The sequence below is a fragment of the Chamaea fasciata genome, unplaced genomic scaffold, assembly GCF_029207755.1.
Source record: "Chamaea fasciata isolate MVZ Bird 193981 ecotype frontalis unplaced genomic scaffold, bChaFas1.0.hap1 SCAF_4, whole genome shotgun sequence".
Classification (NCBI taxonomy): Eukaryota; Metazoa; Chordata; class Aves; order Passeriformes; family Sylviidae; genus Chamaea; species Chamaea fasciata.
The window spans coordinates 70303923-70326441 of record NW_027094089.1 but is presented as its reverse complement, the minus strand read 5'-3'; positions in this window follow the sequence as shown (position 1 = coordinate 70326441).

Sequence of the window (22519 nt, the reverse complement as noted above, 5' to 3'; positions counted from 1 at the left end):
ATGCAGAAGAGTTTGGCAGGGTGAAACCCTGAATTTAATTGCTGTAGATTGATTTGTGATGTTTGTCAATGATCGTCATAAATGTGGTGTTACCTTTTCTGTACCATTGAACATGGCCTTCCCAAGAAAATTTTGTAAAGGGAGAAGAACTGCATGCAAACTATAATGTTTCAGAATGCTTGATCTGTTCATTAAGGAAGTTCTTGCTTTATCATTTTGTAAACTGATTTGCACTTGAGCTTCCAGTCAAGGCTGGCCACTCATTAATCCTATTTGAGATGCACAAATGAGTATCTGGCTTATGACCTGTAGCCTCATTCTTCACATTCTATGCATATTTGTCTACAAGACACACATGGAGAAGAACAGAGATTGAGCTCAATAACCACAGCAATCTCATCCATTCTACTCACCTAAATAACTGAAAGAGTTTTGTAAACAAGACAAATATTCTCTTGAGGATGGGAAATGGAAACAAAATGAGTTTGCACTAGAATCCAAGCTCATGGGAACAAAGCCTATAGCCCTCTTAACCGGACCTTGCTGCCTACTTTAATGTGGGGCAGATAGAAGCCAACCCTTCTTGGGTCACCCTGAGGTGTACATCTGAGGTCCAAGCACCACGTACCAGCACAATTGAGACAGTAAACCTGCATCCAAGGAAGCCATGCTGACACAGAAAGTTATAGTCATGGAAACACTCCCTATAACTAAGCCTTCATCATTTGTTACAGCCTATAAATGCAAGGAAAATGAACATAATTCACAACTCAATCATGCCATAAAAAGTAGAATATAAGTGATTTGTATGAGTATGTCCTTCACTTGTTACAATCACTGTGCCTTCCTTTATGAATGTTACTAACACAAATCATGAAAGCACTCTTCTTCCAAAGAATTATGTAAGAAGCCTAAATCTTTCTATTTCTTTTTCTTTAGTCATTTCAAGTCTTAATGGAAATTTTAAGGATGTACTCATAAAAGAACCTTTCTTCCTGCTGCCTGAGTTTCATGTGCAGCAATACAAGACTTACTATGCTCCTATTTTCTAAGTCACTAATAAAAATCAGTATTCAGCAACTCAACAGAAAGTACATCAACCTGGATCTCACAGGCCTGTGAGGGAAGCATTAAAAGGACATGATCCTTTCTTAAAAACTTCTGCTTCTCTAATGTCTGTAAAAACATTATATGAACATGTGACATTGGAACAACAACAAGCCCTCAGAATTAAAAATTTGTATCTACATTTTCACTCTCACTTTATTCTGCTGCCCATTTTAGAACATTTAGGGTTTTTGTAACCAGTGTGAAGGACAGCACCATCATTTAAAGTGAAAGCATTAGACCTGTGTTAATAGATTTATGGCTGCAGAAAATCGATGAGGTTCCAGACAGATCCATTAATGACCATCAGAAACTGCAGCATAGGCTGGTGGAGGAAGCCAGGAAAAGTTTCAGTTGGAACTGTGAACAATGGCTGGATTTCACAATCTGTGAAGGACAGTTGCCCGAGTGATGGCCAACATGAGCAGAAAATCTGGAGGGGAGAACTGGGGACATATTGGGAAATGGAATCTTGCAAGAGAAGAGCACCATCAACTTCAAATTTGACATTGCCCAATGTCTTGGTTTGAGAAGACAGGTATCTGCCAGGTAAAATTACAATCAGAGGCTCTTTGGCAAAGATTTGGGAAATAGTAATAGCAGTTCTTTACTAGTATGTAATACAAAGCAAACAAACACAACCCCCCCCCCCACCCCCCCACCAAACAACTACAGCATTAATAACAAACGAAAACAGTACCAAGAACCTTAAGGGTTTTGTTTCAAAAAACCCAGGGCAGTTTGGTTTCGGTGTCCCTGCAGGATCCTGAGAGCACCAAGCTGAAACAGTGGAAAAGTCCCGGGCTGGTAGCTGGGATGGCAGGGTGTCCCGGCAGGCAGGGGCAGGATGTCCCGGCAGCGCAGGGGGTGCAGGGTCACGCTGCAGCAAGAGGAGCAGCGCCGAAGAAGCCGAAGGCGAGGCAGAGCCGGCCCAGCTCCCGCGGGTGGCAGAGAAAACTCAGGATTCAGGCCGAACTGGTGATAGTAGATTTCCCAGGACTGGATCCCTCTGGCCACAGCGAAACTCTTCCAGCCAGCAACAGCCGTTCTCCCCTCCCCTAACGCCGGAAAACAGAAGAGCCCGCAGCTGCCTCAAGCTTTGTCTTTTACCTGCGTTATCTCCCCCTTCCAACTTTTTCCACCTCTTTGTTTTGGTGAAGTACTCTCAAGTATCCAACACTTGGTCTCCTTGATAACTTATGGGGAAAAAATTCTTTAGAGAAAGAAGGAACAAACCTAACCCCCAACACCCAAATAATGCTGTGCAAAATCCCATACCTGGGACCAGATGTAAGTAAGATGGAAGCAATGGGGAAGAAGATGATCAGGACTGAATTGTTTATTTGACAGGAATTCTCCAGGACCTATTGGAGAAGGTGAATGGTGAGGGCAACTAGAGGAGGCTAAAGTCACAGTCAAGGCCTCACGTCCTTTGTGACATCACCAGGGTGATTATCATTATGACCTTATGGCTTACAATGTCTGTATCTTACATATTTCAATTGTCACATTCAATTGTGTCATCAAGGTGACAGAGGATGATGCTACTAAGTGATGGATTGGGACATCCAGGGGTCATGATTGTAGCGTCATGTCCCTCACTGCTAAATAAGGTGCCAGCAGCGCCTGGGTCAGACCGACTTGATCCTGGACTGCTGGTGAGAATGTTTGCAAGAGGGAGCAGCCTGTGGTCCTCAGCTCTTCCCTAGGCTTCTGCAACACACAGACATTGACAGGGATATGGACGTGGACATAGAAGGGCCATCAGAGTCCAGCAGCCAGGCAGGGACAGCTGCCAATGGCCTCACTGAAAACAGCCCTCATTGTCCAATGGCTGTGGGTGGCCTCCTGCCTGAGGTCTGGGCAGGACTTTCATGCCAACAGCAGCATCTCTTGGACCTGGTGCAGCCCTGGCTGCACCAGAGGTTAGTGGGTATATACTGGGATCAGTGGTGGCTGCTAGAGAGTGCAGAGAGCAGCATCCTGCACAGCCTATGCGTGCATGGCCCTGTTGCAAAGGTCCTGGTTCAGAGGTTGCAGCATTTACTGCAGGAGCATACAGAACCATTGGTCCACAGCGTCTTCAGTGTCATTGAGAGCTGGTGCAGCGAAAGGACCAGGGGCCTGCTGCATTCCCATGCTGCCAGGGATAAGCAGGACAACCCTGGAGCTGCCTCTAGCTCCAGCAGCTCTAGCTGGAGAAGGGGTCCAGCTGGACCCCACAATGGTCCCAGGCACCTCTCTTCTGTCCCCATTCCCACAGAGCAGGTCCATGCCCAGGAGGAGCCAGGGCAGGAAGGGGCCACCGGTCCCTCTGCCCAGGGTTCCGGTCACAGCCCCTCCACTCCCAGCCAGGACAGGGACCACTTGTCTGGGGGATCACGGTACCCCCCAAAGAGGAAGGCCCATAGGACCTTGGATGCCCCCCAGCCCAGGAAGAAGCCCCACTGGCAGCACAAAGAGGGTGGGGGGAAATCTTCACAAAATTAAAAATAAATGTCTCTTTCCCTGACACAGTCTCTGGGCATGTCTTTCTCCCACGTGTCCTTGTGTCTTTCTCTGATTTCACTCCAAACCCTCAGCCAAGAGCCTCAGGGCTGCAGGAAATGGAAGAATCTCTGAAATATGTCCAGGTGATGCTTCCAGAGGAGTCATGAGTGAAGGTTGACTCAAACTTCATCACAGAGAAGAAGAAAACTGATAAAGCCTGACACAATTTTTACCTAAGCCATGCGTGAAGAAGGTACAGTTTGCTGATGTACAGTCAGAGGAAAGGTACAACTTGAAGGTACAACCAATTAAAACTTTTTCAATCAGTAGGGGGAAAGAAATATTTGCACTGATGGAGAAAGGCATGATATAAAAGGAGAACAGGAAGAAAGGGAAATGTGCATCAAACCAGGCAGAGGAAGAAGTGGTAATGCAGAAGCATGGCTCATGTGGACATTGATCATACAAATGGATCCTCCAAGTGCTATTACAGGTGTCATTCCTTTTGTTGGAGAGAAGGAAACATTAGTAAAGGCAGTTGAAGAGGGAAAGAAAAAGTAATAACATTTAGTACATCAACTTTTTGTTTTTGATGTTCCTCCAAACAAGCTCAGTGGTTCTTGAGAAATGCTCCTGAGCTGTTGGCAGCCACAGCTCAGCCCACAAGAGTGGGCTGGCAAAAGCTGGATGGCAAAAGTTTCTCCCCAGAAGGAGGGTGTGGAATTCAGCTGGCCATGAGCTTCACCCAGGTGAGATGAGGGGCAAGAACCAGGGTACAGCTCAGGAGGTATTCCTTGCTGTCCACCCAGGAAAAGCAAGGGGCAGAGCCAGAGCTGAAAAAGTCACACACTGCAAAGCCCAGCTCTGCAGCAATATCAACCTGTCTGGGGCTCTCTGCTGCTGGCCCTTGTAGGAAACAACATCTTTGAGGGCAAGGGCACATGAGACCCCAACCTCCAGCACCATAATTCACACTTTGGAAATCCAAAGACCTGCTGGAACAGACTTTCACCAGTGTTCTTCATTGCTAGATAACACAGTTTTTTCAGAAATAGACTTCATCTGGAAGAAAAAGGAATTTTGTTGCAACATTGAAATATTCAGAAAAATCCCAATAAACTTTTCATTTGGAGTTGATAAGACTTAGTCTGGTTCTTCCGGTGACACCTTAGTATTAAACAGTGTGAGATGTTGGTGAAGGAGAACTAATGCTTCCAAAAACCTTTGGGATCAGTCTGACAGATATACACACTCTTGTCACCCCAAAGTTAAGTATTTCAGAGCTTTTCAAACAAATTCAATTAAAATTTACATTTTTGAAACCAACACACAGTGTCAGTGCTACCTAGATATTTAAATCCTTCAGAAGCAAAGCAAGAAATACACTGGGTTCAAAGGGTCAATCAGCAGAACTGAAAGATGCTGTGGCTGTGCTCCCATGCATGCTGCTCACAAGGAAGGCTTCAGACATGCGCCATCAGGTAAATCAGCCAAGATGACTAGCAAAACACTAAATAAATGAAAAAACTTTAATTTATTTGGTAGCAAATTATTTAATTACTTTGTCCTTCAGTAAAATGACAGATGAACTTGGGTTAAAGCAATGGCTAGGACTCCAGAAATCTAGATTTCAGACTGTCTCCAGTGCAGAAATCCAGTTTTGACATTGGGTTTTTAGTCTTATCTGTGCATCTCAGTTCCCATCTATTTATCTTCAGAAAATGAAGAAAGAGGCTGTGATTGCATGAGCTATTCTGTTACTATGGTAATGGATGGCACAAAAGAGCCTATTAATAAATATTTCAAAAATCTGCAGCCACCTCCTTACCATCTCCACAATGAATCTTACCCTCCCACCCCATATTGTTTTGCATTACTTTTTTAAGGAAAGGTACGCATGTTTCAAATGTTGGGCTTTCTATAAGGCAATCCCATCATCCATATCTTCATGGGAAGAAGATATAGTACTTGTACATTTGATACAAAATTGTAGGCATGCCTTATTCAGAAACACAGCAATATATAAACTTAGAAATTAGCCATAAACACGCAACTTTTTTTTTTTTTTTTTTTTTTTTTTTTTGGAAGACAGGGAAATCCTTATATCCAAAATCTAAATCAATTTGTTGTTAACTCTTGTGCATTCAAAAGGATTATTCAACAACATTTGATCAGGTGTGTAGAGAAGAAAAAAGAATATTGAAGCAGCTAAAGTATAAATTCCTTATTTTCCTTGGATTTTTTACTTAGCTCTGTGCACACAGACTTGCATCAAATAGCGATGAAACATCCATGTGTGATTTTCAGTTTCTGCCTATGGAAAAAAGTAGCAGGAAGCTCAGGAGTATTACAAGGATGCTGTGAGGTCATGCAGGGAGAGAAATAGAAGGGCCAAAGACCAATTAGAATTTAATCTGACCTCTGCTATAAAAGACAACAAAAAAACGTTAATGCAAATCTATGAGCAACAAAAGGAGGGTCAAGGAGAATCCTTTGTTGGATGTGGAGGGAAACAGAGAGACAAAGAATGAGGAGCTGCTTGCTTTGCCTCAGTCTTTAATAATGAGACCACTTGTTCCCAAGGTACCCAGCCCCCTGAGCTGGAAGAGAGAGGCAGAGAGCAGAATGAAGCTCCCATAATCCCTGAGGGAATGGTCAGTGGATTGCTATAAAATTTAGCCCCATGTAAGTCAATGGAGCTGGATGAGAATCAATCAAGGGAGGGATTGAGGTACTGAGGGAGCCAGTGGAACAGCTCATCAGCACTGTTTAACATCTTCATTGATTACCTGTTTGGGGGCATTGAGTGCACCCTCACTAAGATTGTAGACAGCACCAGGCTGGGTGGGAGTGTGGATCTGCTGGAGGGCAGGAGGGCTCTGCAGAGGAGTCTGGACAGGCTGGATCCATGGGATGAGGCCGATGGGATGAGGTACAACCAGGGAAAGTTCTGGGTCCTGCCCTTGGGTCACAACAAACCCCTGCAGCTCCAGGCTGGGGGAAAAGTGGCTGGAAAGCTGGAAAAGGCCCTGTGGGTGCTGGTGACAGCAGCTGGACACGAGCCTAGGGGTGCCCAGGTGGCCAAGGAGGCCAATGGCCCCTGGGCTGTCCCAGCCACGGTGTGGCAGCAGGAGCAGAACAGTGACCGTGCCTGTGCTGGCACTGCTGAGGGATCACCTCGAATGCTGGGGGCTGCTCTGGGCCCCTCATAACCAGAAGGACTTTGAGAGGCTGGAATGTGTCCAGAGAACAGAACAGAGCTGGCGAAGGGTCTGGAGCACCATGACAAGCTGAGGGAGCTGGGGGGTCTCAGTCTGGAGAAAAGGAGTCTCAGGGGGACCTTCTTGTTCTCCAGAACTCCCTGATAGAAGGGTGCAGACAGGGAAGGGTCAGGCTCTGCTCCCAGGAAACACAGGACAGGAAAAGAAGAAACAGCCTCAGGTTGTGCCATTGAAGGTTTTGATTGGATATTAGGAAAACTTTTTCCACAGAAGGGGATGCAAAGCATTGGAACTGACTGCCCATGTAAATGGTGGAGTCATCATCCCTGGAACTTCCCAAAGATGTGTGGTTATGGCACCTGAGAACAAGATTTACGATGAACATGATGTGGTGGTCCTGGGTTGATGATTTCACTTAATGACCTCACAAGTATTTTCCAACCTTGATGATTCTGTGTTTCTATGAATTACTAGATTTTTTAATGAACTACCTCGTTTAAGAATGTTGAGTACTGATCAGGAAAAAAAAAATACAATTCCCTGAAAACTACAAAATCAAAAGCATGAAACTGTAACAGGTTGAGGTGATCTTTTTCCAAGGGTTTTTTTTTCTTTCCCCTTCTCTTGGTGTTGAGGGAGAATGCCACATTTAACTTTATCTTCTCACAATGTTTTCCCCATAAGCATGCTTGCTCCAGAAGTTTATGCCAGAAACAACTGCGGCCTTGTAAGAGTGCTGAGCTGCTTAGGTAAACAAGCAGAAATCAAACAGAGTGCAGATCATCAAGCATAGATCCTGCTATTGATCTATCCCCTAAAAGAAGGGATCAAAATTAATTTAAAATAATCATAGAGGTTTCCAGAGAAGCAAAGGCAAAGGACCTATGAGAAAATGACTTGTGCTTTCTGTGCATATTTCAGAACAAGGCAGGATTTATGATAACCCTGAAACCAGCCAATTGATATTGCCTTTACATAGAAAAAATGTATTTGTCTGAATATTTCTTCTATGGCAGAGAGATTCCAGTGGATACAAAGTTGGAATACATTAGAAATAGACTCAATAAGACGGAACTAAAATCTCCCGTACCAATGCCAGGAAAAGCACTAGGAAACAATGTGAGGCTTTTATGCAATATTCCTGACATAATCAAAAGAATGAAGTGGGATCCAGTGGGATTTATCCCTAATATAAAGCGTCTAAGGATATTGCTAGATAATCAGGTAGCTGTCAAAACACAAATAATAATGTTACGTGCATGTTTCTCATTTACTGCAAGGTGATAGTGATAACGAGTCTAGGCTGGGGAAACAAATGGAACTAACAAATTTCTCCATGAGATTTAAAAGGAGAGAATACTGTTCACTTTAAAGACTTCAAGTTGCACTGTAGAGGGAAAATTACACTGGAAGATGCTGATTTTATATTTTTTTCCTACTTTGACTTGGAAATAAAAGCAAAAATCCATTGTGAAAATGACACAGTATAGAAAACTATCATATACATTCAGGGATTTTTCAACATATATTTTAAAACAATGGCTGGAAGAGAAGCAGCAAAATATAATTTTAACAAGTAGATGTCTTGAAGATGGTGGCTTTCTGCTGAGGCCTTGGAGGTGTCATAGTTCAGGCTAGTTCACGTGTTTAATGGTAACAAAAAAAATTTAAGTATGTCAGTGGTTATGTTTGCAAAGGACAAAAGGGAAAAGTGTAAAGCTGAGAGAAACCATTTTCTGATGCATTTCATGTGTGGAACCAAAGAACTTCTGGCTTTCTTAAAATAAGGAAAGGAGAGGGAAGGAGAATTACCAGGTATTAAGTTCTTCAGCTTGCATTTTTGCCCTTGAAAACCTCATGTAGTTAGTCCATGGTTATTTCCACCTGAAAATGCCTCTAAGGTGTGCATTCCTTTATGTGCACACAGAGAGCTCCAGTGTTTATTTTCTGCACAAGAGCCGATGAATCTGATATCTAATCCTTAGGAGTTGCTTTCCGAAAGTGCTAACTCTAGGTGTGCTCCCACAGTTAAATTCTGCTTTCTGCTAATTATTAGCACATCTGGAAATCAGGCCCTTGATTTAAAAATGCACTCAAAATGGGTTGAAATCCTTACCAGGCACTGGCTACAGCTACTTACCTGCTTCATATTGGAGCATCTCTGCAAGCAAATCCAGCATGTCAGCACAAGCCTCAGCATTACAGGAGTTCTCTGCTGGGAGTCAGGTTCTCCACGGAGTCTGGCAAAGACAGGCACAGTCAGAGTGGTGGGGCTGTGAGAAAGGCTAGAGAACACAGCAGAGCCTCCTTAGAACTGCACTCTCCAGGCAGACCCAGCAGAGGGAGGCTCAGTGAATGGAGCACATCTGTCACGGGCCATCAACCTCATCCCGTTTTCCCCCCTTTCCCTGGGGGTATCCACAGGGGATGGGAGGGGGCCAAGCCAGCTGCAACCACTGGCCCTGCAACCGAGCTCTCCCATTCATCTGCCCACACTGGCTGGAACTTCTCCATCTTTTCAGGAGGACATTTTGGGGCAGCCCCAGGGCCTTCCTCTTCCTCCTCCTTCACCCAGGCCTGTCCGAGAACACTGGAGGATCCCTCTGCCATCCTGCTGTCTGGCCTTGAGGGCTCTGGACATAGGGGCTATCTATCCATAGGAGATATCTATGGAAAACACAAGGTGAGCAAGGAGGAGGGTGGATACACAAATCCTGTGCTGTTTCATTGTGTCCCATGTTGTTCCATCACATCCTTCAGGCACTGCGGTGTTGCTGCCAGCACCCATTTCAATTGGTTCAGATTCTCAGCATTCCCACTGACAGCATGAGGGCATAACCCTGAACAGTAGCCAAATAGGCCTTTGCTTTTATTCACCTTCCTTAAAGCTACCTGTTTGTTGTTCATTTTGGAAACTGATGGAAAAAGAGCTCCTGAAAGTTTAAAATGCTTCCTTTGTCTGTCCATTCTCACCATGCTGTGAAACTTCTACTTTGGTTCAATACCAAAACTGTTAGCTGAATAACCTGTGCAGAGTGAAAAGAACAAGATCAAAAAACATAAATAATTTTTCACCTTTTAGCAAGACAAAGAAATACATATATTATATATATACACATATATATATATACATATATATATATGTATGTAATTTTCTTAACATACAGGAGAAACTTTCCATATTGTTAACCATTGGGGAATATATTCCTGTTTGGCATTTTTTTCTTTCTTCACAGCCTTTTTAATGATAAAAGTTACATTTTTTAGGTCTAGTATTTAGTCTTGTATAGGGAACATATGTAGGAAACTGCTTTATAGGAAATGTTAAAAATAACATTACACCAACCCAAACCAGAAGCATGCCCATTTTTCTTAACAAGGTCAAGGGACAAAAGGCACAACATTTTCAATAGTAATGAAAGAAATATTGAAGAAGTTGAAGGAGAAGGAAACCAAGAAGAAAGCTTTAAAAAAATCAAGAATATGCTACATGGAACAATAATTTCAAACATAAACATCAAATAAATGGGAAATCGATGACTAAGCCAATCTTCTGTTGTTATTACTATAGCAAGATACAGTCGTATTTTTCAGATAAGTACAGTGGAACTAATATGTTTAGTAATGGAGATATTTTATGCCTTCCCTGGAGAGACATCAAACAAGTAATGGTCTTTCTAAAGCAGTTAGTGGTGATTTCAGTCCTAAAGGAGAATGTTCCCTTGCAAATAGTGTGTGCATGCAAGATGTTTTTATGTTTAGATTATGGATAAGATAATATCAGAACCACACTGTCTGTGTGAACCATACAGTTTCCAGACAGAGTGGAAGACGGTTTGTTTGGAAATCAAACACTCCATAAGGCAGGTTGGAACATCCTGAGTTTGTTGATGAGACCTCAACAGGTGGGCAAATGCCTGTGCTGGGCTCCCAGTGAAAACCAGCTTTGTTTCGCACAACAAAGAGCACAAATCCAAACCTTTCCAAAGAGACAGAAAGGTAAAATCTCTGGCAGGTGCATGCCTGGATTGGATGTGTAAGAAGACAGTCTTTTATTTTTTGCTTTAACAGAGTTAATCCTGCTTTTTTTTTTCCTTTCTTCACTTAAGCCTTTTGCAAAAATTTGCAGTTTCTCTATCCTAAATACTGACAACAGATGCCTTAATTTTATTTTATTTATTTATTTTTATTTTTTTTTAATTCGGCTTAGAATATTTTCAGGTTCCTCCAATAAAAAGACATTCTTCTCTGAAGAACACATCATGAGGTGAAGTTTGGAGTCTGTGAGATGTCCAGATCCCCAGTATTTCCCTTGACGTGAGCTGAAAAATGCAGATGGCCAAACTGATATTCTTAGACAAGAAGAGGGAGATGTATCTTGCAGGAGAACACACCTGAACCCCAAGAGCCCTGCAGAATTTGTCTGCCTCTCTCAGTTTGTGTGTCACTGATAAACACATAGGCTCACAGCCACACATCTGGATGAAGAATAGCCCAAACCATTTAAAGTCCAAGAGCAGTATTCCAAAATCACTTCTGAGCTACCTTAGACAGTGACTAAACTACCTGTGACAGCAGTCAGAAAGAGATGTAATTATTACTGAAAATTCTCCGTAATCCCAGTTTTGTCCCTTTGCCACAGCCCTCGCCAGAATATTTCACCATGACCTTCAGTCCTCCTGGAGCTACTCAGGCAACAAATGCCACTTCGCCTTGGCAGTCACAGACAGCCTGGATGGGCACAGATGATGAAAATTCCTTCCATCTGAGGTACCTGGGTTCTTAAATGTCTCTGGCACACTTCCACTAGCTCAGCGCACTTGAGGGAGGAAAACGATCCTGGCAGACCTGAGCAGCACATCCAGGAGACAGGGCGACTCAAACCAGGGCATCACAACTTCAGGTTTAACAAGACTTGTGCGGTCATCACACAAAACAGCTCGTGGAGATATTCAGCTGAGGCTAGGGAATGCACAGAGAGGTTTTAGTCAGGGGGAGCAGCACTAGAACAACCTGAAGTGGTGTTTGCAGACAAAACAAACCAAGGAAGCAGAGAAAAAGGCAGAAGTTGCTTGTGAAGTTCAAGAAAGAACTATTTCACACCAAGTTAGCTCCAAAACTGAGGCATTTTCAGGGCAGTTACATGACTTCTTGTTTTGCAGTTTTGTATTTTGTCTAACAGACTTCATGTTCTCTCCTCGTGCACTCTAAAGTCCAGAGACTAAGGTGGCCCCCTAAGTTTTCATGAGCAGATTTCAAAACTTGTGTTTTGAATTCTGGAGTCAAAAGTATGAGTACTCTGTACCTGGTGTTGCAGGAAGATTCCCTTTGTCTGATGGGATTCTACCTCCTATGCAAATATTTCTAGTTATGTAAAAGTAAAATGTGGAGTCTAGGTGTTCCTTTATTTGGTTAAGACCACACCTGTAAGAAGGAAGAAAATGATCAAGATTCTTTTTCCTAATCTTCAGACAAGGAATCTAAGAAATATATGCTAAATTCAATGACTTATTACTTGCTTTCCAAGCATCATTTTGTCAGGAATTGTCACTTTTATCAGCAATATAAGTCCCACATACAGACTCCAGGTAAATTGGTCAGGACAATATACATTTATTTCTTCAGGTTTTACTACTGACGGTGCTGTGGTTAGGCCAAGTAACCTAAAACATTGGCAGGAACACCGTTCGCCACAAGTAGCGTGTAGAAATAAGCAGGAAAGGATGGATTCAGGACCCAGCTGTTAGTTTCCAGAAGATCAGGAACACTTTGGGTGCTGCATGCCCACCACACCTCCATCACCTTTAAGGATACTGCTATCACAGGTGTTGGGGGAAAATTTGTCTAAGCATCTGAGATGAAAAGATGAAGGCAGTGACATAGCTGTGTGCAAATCAGAGTTAAAATTGTTTTTCCTATACTTCAAGGAGTTTTACCTGCTAGCAGTAGAGCACACAGGAGAGTTTCAGCTGAAAGGCACACAGAAACAATAACAACAACGAAAGTGGTAGATTTTACAATCAAGTAAAAGCCCTGGAGCAGAAAACAGGTGGTAGGGAACTTCTAGTTTGAGCACTTACCCAAGAGATACACTAGACCCAGAAGGCTAGTGTGAGAAACCAGAAAGTCCACCCTGTAACCAGGAAGTTCATGAAAATGGGACCTAATTTTGTATATCTGCATGAGATAAAATGACCCAGTCAATGACCCAGTCCCTCCTGGACAGCCTTATTCAGAGGAGCAGTGCACTTTTGGGAACATACCTAAGCCATGCTGTAGGAATTTCACATACGCAGGAATAAGTAATTGCCTTTCAAGTTGATCAAAACCCAGTCACCAAGCATTTGCTGTATTCCATTAATTGCTGTTCCTTTTCTTTTTTTCTCTCTCTGCACCACATATTTACATATTGGCATCCCAACAGCTCCCTAGAGGCAGAGATCTTCACTCCAGCTTGTGATGTTTCATTAGCAATGGGCTTCTCTGCTCACTTTAATTTGCATCTGACTGCATTCTTTGTCGAACTTCTGTACACATTTATTATTGTTTGCAGTTTACTATTTAATTCAATTGCTTCAAGGTTTTGAGCCCTAGGGGTAATCTTGTTGCAAACTGTTTGTGTAATGAGACTCTCACTTAATTGTGTTAAATGCCAGAATCCGCATTTAAAACAGCATTAGGCACACGGCACAATCGCATGGAGACTCATGAGTTGGTGGATGTTACAGAAATAGCACAGGAAAGAAGAATGTCCCAGCCACATTCTCAAGAATATCCATGCTAAAATGATATCTTGTGTTGGAGGTATCCTGCTTCTTTAAAAGTGTGAGGTACATAAGCAATGTACATGCCTGTCAGGATCCACACCTCTGTTCTTCACTGACAATGATTCTTGTCACTAGAACTTCAAGATCATCACAAAGCACCATCCTGACTAAGATTCCCATTTGATTTCTTCCCATATAGGTGTTCTCTGACTTCTGCTTCTTATGTAGAAAATGTTTAAGAAATAAATGATACTCCTTCTCATTCACATGTTTTTAATTTAGTTCATAGAATACGTTTGTATTCCCCATACTTTGTTTTCACAACTACATCACTTTGACAGTGAGGTATTCTGGAAGAGACCTGGGTGCAGATCTCATTATCCTCCCACACAGAGCCAAAACTGTCTGGGAATTGTGGGGATAACTGACTCAATACTGGATCAGTCAAAGCTTGGATGGGTCGTAACACTCACCAACCCTGACACCATCCAAACTTTCATCAGAACATCAGAAAAAGCCTTGGTTCATGGAGCAATGTGAGCATCTGTCAGTTTCAGAGTCTATTGTGTTATAAAAATGAAATTATTTCGCACAATATCAGGGCTGAAGCACTGAGTTTTTCTCAACAGCACAAAACTCACTGTGACCCAGCACAGATCCCTCAAGGTGTTGATGGTGTTGAAAACCTTTTAAGAGACAATGCCTCTATAGCTCTTGCTCAGTGCACTGACAAACTCCTACCAAATGACCCTTGTTATTACCTTAAAGCACCACAATGTACTATTTCTCATTAAATCCTGTTTGAATATTACAGTGGAAAGGAATTAAATAGCAAGCCACCAAATGGCATTTGTGGAACATTGGTAGGCGTGTGTAGAAACCAGATTAGAGACATTCCTCAAATCCAAGAAACACATGCACTTGCTTAGGTTTTGTCTATTGTACCTTGTGCTCCTCAAACAGAGAGGGACATTCAGCTATTGGCATCTCATTGAAGTCAACTGCGAGTGAGCCCAGTGGTTTGTCTCAATAATTCTGCTTAATTGACTGATAAATCCTCAAGTGACAAAAGCAATTGTTAAGAAACATAAATCCTGTTTTCCAGTGAAAAACTTCCATCCTTTACTGCTAGACCTGGCTGTAGTCTTCAATCCCTAGACAAAACTCCAGGTAAATTTTCTATTGATTTCTCAACATGTCACTGAAAATAAGGCTTAGGAATGCTTGTATCTGGAAAAGCAGAGCCACACAGAGCTGTTATTCAATAACTGTTGGGGAATAGGATCACACACCTTCAATTCTCAAAACCTGTTTTTCTTTGTATTAAATACATAGGGATGTGTCTTGCATATCTCTTCTATGAGCGATGTCTTTCCAATAATGCTTCTCCTGCCTCCAGAGGTGTTTGTAGTCTGCTTCCATTCAAACCAATGATTAAACTTCCTATGGCAGAGGAACTGAGCTCTAGCTCAGTATTTTATCAGATGACTTTTTAAAATCATTGAAAATGAAAGGAGAGTGCTTGCTTTTCTTCTTTATCAAAGGACAGCTAAGGAAAGTGATTTAAAAGAGGCTTTTCTCAGTGGCAGCAGAGACTGAATTCAAATGGTGTCTGTTGTTCAGGGTACACAGTATGTTTATGATAGTTGACATTTCCTAACTAGAAATCTTTCACTAAAAGGCTATTAAGAAGATTAGAGATGAAGAAAAAGGAATACAGATAATTTTTTTGGGGGGGACACCAGGACTTCTAATAAACCAACTTTTAAGTATCTTCTTCATGGCCAAGAATGAGAGGCAGAGGAAATTTTTGTCCATATCAAGACAAACTTTCTCCTTTTATGGGGAATGTATGGAAGAAGATAAAAAAATACATTTTACTGATGTTAATCATATCACCCAACTAAGGCACTTCAGGTCTGGAAAGCATATCAAAAGGACCTTTGAACCTGGAAAATGAAGTTGCTTTATACCTAGTTGTCAGGTCATTTACCAGTGACCTGATAACTGTGTTTTCTTCTTTCTTTTTTAAATGTCCTCCTTCTGCTATTCCCAACTCAGAGGGAAATAAACTCAGTATTTGAAATCACAGTGTGACACATACATGGCAAACCAATTTATGCAAACCGGCATACCAATAATCAAAGAGAAAAAGGCAGGTAAGAATCAAGTCTCACTTTTTACTGAGAAAATGGCAGGTTGCACATGAAGTGGGTATAAATCAATGTCAAGCACCAGCACTTTGACTTAACTACTCAACATTTTTGAGCATTTATAAAACTTAGTGCATTGTTGTTGGTGACAGGGTGGAAATTAATTGCTATTTTGACACAAGGGAAGAGGGAAACAATATGTATGAAGATGGATATGCAGGATGGCATTAAAATATCAGAGCCTGTTAACAGAGATGTCAAACAGTGATATTGTTTCAGACAGCAGGTTCTGTGACAAGTGCTTAATAAGGCTTATCCCTTGTGTCCCCCGTTGCAGCCACTGCAAACACCATGTGCCCTCACAAGCACAGTTCACAGTGTTTCCTGTTGGTTCATGTGGCTCCTGTGCAGAAGACTATGTGCTGTTACCTTGTGGTGGCTTTCACCCCATGATCTTTCATGATAAAGAAATGCATTCCTCATGATCAGTAATCTTATAAGCATCATAAATCAAAAACTTAGTTTTCTTTAGGAATTTCTTTATAGAAACGTTGTAAACAAAGTCTGAGCTAATAACTCTCAGACTGCATTGGTCAGAAAGCTGCCTGGAATCATTGTCCAGCACTAAGTCCATGTAGTCAATGTAGTGACTTCAGAAAACAAGCTGGATATTTGTAGTTGGAGAAATGAAGAAAGTCCTGCCTGCTGACAAAGCAACAGCATTTTTGGAAAAGTAAGTAGGTTGCATCTTTTAATGTTATTTTGATTTTGACCTGTTCTGGTCCAGAGCCTGAGATTCTGGAATTGTTTTGCAGAATTGGGAATTTGAACTGCCAGTGTCATAGTGCAAGGTATGGAATAGGGTATTCAGCTGTGGATAGTTTTTGCCTGTCCAAGCTTATCCATTTTTTCCCACTTCCACTATCTTAGGTTTTTCATTCCTACTTGATTTAAAGGGTGTTTGAGGGAGAACTGTTTCATGGAGAGCTGAATGAGGAAGCATGGAACTAATTTAGAATGGGATTCAAGGGAAAAATGAAAGAACAAAAGGACAAGAAAGATTACTAAATTCAGGTGTTGACAAAGCATTTAAGGAAAAAAAAAGGTAAACTAAAACCAAACTCAACACAGTTATTTTCAACAGTGAAAAGTAAAAAGATGGTTCAGTATTTCCACTTGAAAGGAGGGGGCTGAAAGATCAGCTGTCTCAGATCTGAATTATACTGTGATGCTTTAATTATGTGGAGTAAGCAGAGTATTAAGGTAACACAGAAAAGGCTGAACAAACCAGTACTTTTGGCAATTTAGCTCAATTAAAAAAAAAAAAAAAAAAAGAGGAAGCCAACTGCTAGTTGTTTATACTCACTAGGAATTCTGCATATTAAGAGCCTACAACCTCACTTCTCATTGGTGTTCAATATAACCATATATTTCTGGGAAAATCCTGAGAATGTAGTTATGAACAAAATGTTCCACAATTTCAAGGAAGACAACAAATTGTCTAAGTTACTCTCAGCTGATGTCACTGAAATGGCAGTAAAAATAAGACATAACTTATGGGTAAAGAGCAGCTTAAATGAGTCTAGGTAATTAGAAATTTAAAAGGCCATAATTGTGAGAGGTTGGGCAGATTAAATTTGCAGTAGGAGATATTTGCAAAGTTTGAAAGGAATTTCTCATTTGTAATTTTTCTTTAGTCTGTAGAGGTGTATTTCACACACACACGGAATCACTAGGTTGGAAGAGACCTTCAAGATCATAGAGTCCAACCCAGCCCTAACAACTCAATTAGACCATGGCACCAAGTGCCACATCCAGTCTCTTCTTAAACACATCCAGGGTTGGTGACTCCACCACCTTCCTGGGCAAACCATTCCAGTACTTTATCATCCTTTCTGTAAAAAAACTTTTTCCTAATATCCAACCTGTATTTCCCTTGGTGCAGCTTAAGACTGTGTCCTCTCATTCTGTCAGTTGCTGCCTGGAGAAAGAGACTGACCCCCACCTAACGACAACCACCTTTCAACCCCCCTTCAACCCCACCTTACAACCATCAGGAAATTGTAGAGAGTGATAAGGTTGCCTCTGAGTCTGCTTTTCTCCAGGCTAAACAATCCCAGCTCCCTCAGCTGTTCCTCACAGGGTTTGTGTTCCAAGCTCCTCACCAGCTTTGTTGCCTCCTCTGGACATTCTCAAGTGTCTCAACATCCTTCCTAAACTGAGGGGCCAGAGCTGGACGCAGCACTCAAGGTGTGTCCTCACCAGTGCTGAGTACAGGGGAAGAATGACCTCCCTGCTCCTGCTGGCCACACTATTCCTGATACAGGCCAGGATGCCTTTGGTCTTCTTGGCCAACAGAGCACACTGCTGGCTCGTGTTTAGCTGCTGTCACTAGTACCCCCAGGTCCCTTTCTGCCTGGGCACTGTCCAGCCACACCATCCCCAGTCTATAACGCTGCAGGGGGTTTTTGTGGCCAAAATGCAGGACTCGGCACTTGGATTTATTAAACTTCATCCTATTGGCCTCTGCCCATCCATCCAGTCATTACATGTCTCTCTGCAGAGCCCCCCTACCTTCCAACAGATTGACACACGCTCCCAGCCTAGTGTCTGCAAATTTACTCATGAAAGACTCAATACCCTCCTCTATGTCATCAATAAAAATATGCAACAGAACTGGTCCCAGCACAGATCCCTGAGGGACACCACTAGTGACTGGCTGGCAGCTGGATGAAGCACCATTTACCACCACTCTCTGGGCCCAGCCATCCAGCCAGTTCTTCACCCAGAAAAGACTGCTCCTGTCCAAGCTGTGGGCTGCCAGCTTTTCCAGGAGTGTGCTGTGGGAGACAGTGTCAAAGACCTTGCTGAAGTCCAAATAGACAACACCCACAGCCTTTCCTGCATCCACCAGGTGGGTCACCTGGTCATAAGGGGAGATCAGGTTGGTCAAACATGACTTACCTCTCCTAAACCCATGCTGGCTGGGTCTGATACCCTGGCCATCCTGTACATGCTGCATGATGACACTCAGTATAAACTGTTCCATTACCTTACTGGGTACTGAGGTCAGGCTAACTGGTCTATAATTACCAGGATCCTCCTTCCCACCCTTGTTGTGAATGGGTGTCACATTGGCCAGCTTCCAGTCATCTGGAATCTCACCAGGGATCCAGGACTGTTGGTAAATGATGGAGAGCGGAGATGATGTTGATAAATGATGGAGAGCAAGCTCATCTGCCAGCTCCCTCATCACCGTGTGATGGATCCCATCTGGGCCCATAGATTTATGAATATCCAAGCAGCTCAGCAGTTCTCTGACTGCCTTCTCCTGGATAACAGGGGGACCAGTCTGCTCCCTTGTTGGGGAAGATTAATCAGGGAGACCTTATAAATACGATTATTTAGCAAAAGATTCTGAAAATATGAAATCTATAATTGAAATAGAAATGGAAGCTTACTTTGAGTTGTAAGATGCCGAGTCTTAGTTACTATATAACCTAAAAACAATAGCCTAACTAACTGAAAAAGAATCCCTTTTGATAAAACGATACCCTTCTGCTAACTAAAAAAAACCAAAAATCAATGTAACAAAACCAAAAAATCTAAAAAGTAGTTTTTAAAGTTTAAAATATAACATAGTATAATAATGTAGTAGTTCTTATAAGCTATATGTAAATTCTGTAAGATTTTGTGTCATGTATTAGTTATTCACTATAAATTAAAATATTCATCACAAAAAGAGATATAATGCATTGTAAAAAAGACCTCACACTCTATTCCTTGCTCTCTTCGCTCTGCTCTTTCTTATCTCTTACTTCTTCCTCCCTTATCCCAACTCCTCTCTTAACTCCTTTTCTGCTCATATCTCGTAGCTCTATTCCCTGCTCTCCCTTCTCTCTTAACTTTTACCCCCTTGTTCATTCTCCCGCACACTCTAGAACTTCCCTTCAGCCAAGGCTGGTGGCTGAAGGCAAAGCCCTTTTTACCCACGACCCTTGCAATAAAACCACATATTCTAAAATATCGCAAGTCAGCAGAATTCCTTCTCCCTGCCGTCCGCAGATTATCCTACACTCCCTGACACCCATCTACCAAACCAGGAAGACAATTGTCCTGAGGACAAGCCCACTTCCCACTAAAGACTGAGGCAAAGAAGGCCTTAAGTACTTCCGCCTTCTCCTCACCTGCAGTTACTAAGTTCCCTCCTGCATCCAGTAGAGAACAGAGGTTGGTCTTGCCCTTCATTTTACCATTAATGTATTTGTAAAAACATTTCTTATTATCCTTCACAAAAATTGCCAAATTAAGTTTGAACTGAGCTTTAGCCTCCCTAATTTTTTTTTCCTACATGCCCTTGCAGCCCCCTTAAATACTTCCTGTGAGACCTGACCCTCCTTCCAAAGATGATACATCCTCTTTTTGTTCCTAAATTCCTTTGAAACCTCACTACCCAACCAGGGTGGATGTTTGTCTCATTGACTCGGCTTTCAGCACACAGAGAGAGTCTGTTCCTGTGCCCTCAAGATCTCTGTTTTGAAGTATGCTCACCTTTCCTGGACTCCTTTGTTTTTAAGGACTGCTTCCCAAGGAACTCTCTGAATAAGTCTCCTAAATAGGCCAAAGTCTGCCATCTCAAAGTCCTATGTAAGAGTCTTATTGATGTTCCTCCTGATATCACCAAATATCAAGAACTCTATAATTTCATGGTCACTGTCCCCCAGGCAGCCTCCAACCACCATATCTCCCACCAGCTCATCTCTATTTGCAAACAACAAGTCTAACATAGTCTCTCCCCTGGTGGGCTCACTCACCAGCTGTGATAAAAGTTGTCTGCCACACACACTAAAACTTCCTGGACTGCCTCTTTTCTGCTGTATTAAGTTCTCAGCAGATGTCTGGTAGGTTAAAATCACCTACAACAACAAGGCTGGTGTTCCTGAAACATTCTCCAGCTGCTTATAGAATAAGTTGTCCACCTCTTCTTCCTGGTTGGATGACGATAACACACTCCCAGTAGGATGGCAGCCTTGTTGGCCTTCCCCTTAATTCCTACCCACAAGTGTTGAACTTCATCATCCTTAGTTTCAATACCCATGGCATCAAAAGCCTCCCCAGTAGAAAGGGACACCCCTCCACCTCTTCTCCCTTTCCTATCTCTCCTGAAGAGCTTGTAGCCATCCAGTGCAGCACTCCAGCTATGCGAGTCCCACCACATTTCCATGATGATGATTACATCATAGCTTTACTGTTGCACCATGGCTTCCAGCTCTTCTTGTTTTTTATCCATGCTGTGTGCATTAGTATACATGCACCTCAGCTGGGCTACTGATTTCACTCCCTACTCACCCTTGGGCCTGCTTCCAGACAGGCCAGCTGCATCCCCTTCCCTCTTCAAACCTAATTTAAAGCTCTCTCAATGACTTCCGCCAATTCATGAGTTAATATCCTTCTGCCCTTAACAGAGAGATGGAGCCCATCCAGTTCCACCAGGCCAGGTGTCGTAAAGTTGCCCCATGATTAAAGAACCCAAAATTCTGCTGATAACACCAACCCTTGAGCCACTTGTTGATAATGTGGCTCTCCTATTCTTGTCATCATTTTTCTGTGCCACCAAAGGAACTCAGCAGGACACTTCCTGTGCTCCTGCCCTATCAATCACTTCACCCAGTACCCTAAAGTCTCTTTTAATTGCTCTGACACCTCTCTTTTCTATCTTATCCCTGCCAGCCTGGAGTATCAGCAGCGGGTAATAATCAGAGGGCTGAGTCAGTCCAGGGAGTCTCTTGATAATATCCCGTACCTGGGCCCCAGGGAGGCAGCAGACCTCCCAGTGGGATGGGTCCAGTCGACATACGGGGCCCTCTGTTCCCCCTCAGAAGGGAATCACCCATGACGACTTCTTTTCTTTTTAATGTCAGAGGTGGTGATCTGTCTGGCCGACGAAGTGTAATTAGAGGCTCACTGGACAGATAATTTTCTTCTATATCATCTGGATCACCCTCTAGATCCAGAGCCTCATACCTATTCTGAAGTGGCAGCTGGGTAGGTGATGGGAGTCAGAAGGAAGTTTTATTACCTCCCTGAGAAGAGACCCATTTCCACTCCCCTTCATTTAGCAATAAACAAGTGTTATTGTGCAATGTTTCTCTGTAACTTCACTAAACTTCACAGTAGGCAAGTAAACTAATTAATGTCATGTGAATTCACACTTACTGTAGATGAGAACACTATTTTCTCCTCTTCAAACAAAAAAACAAATGAACAAAAAAGTAAAAGAAAGTGAAGAAAAAAAGTAAAAGAAAATGCAGATCTAATTAAACCAATGGAAGAAGTTTCTCACAAAATTCTCCTTTGTTCTGACCCAGGACTCATAAAGTATGTGCCTTTCTTGCCAGATTGAGATATTTCCACTCTCTGGTTGTGCATGCAAAATTGGATACAAAAATGCAGCCCAGTAAACATGAATTTTGGCAAGCAGTGTCTCAGGACCCCTCTGGCCATGTCATGATCTGAGTTGTTTCAGCTTTTTTAGTTGCGACAGCAGTTATCAAGCAGTCAGGTGACTATGAACTTGATTTGGTTTAATTATTACTGGGCTTACAATGATAACAGGCAGTTGTTCTGTGTAGACTGAACTGTCTGTGTTCATAGATGAGGACACCGTGACAGAGAATGGAGTTAGGATCAGAGGGGCCAGCCCTGACACACATCAAAGTTTTAGGAAATGAACTCTATGCACATTGAGCTTAATTTATAAAAATACATGTGGTTATCTGGA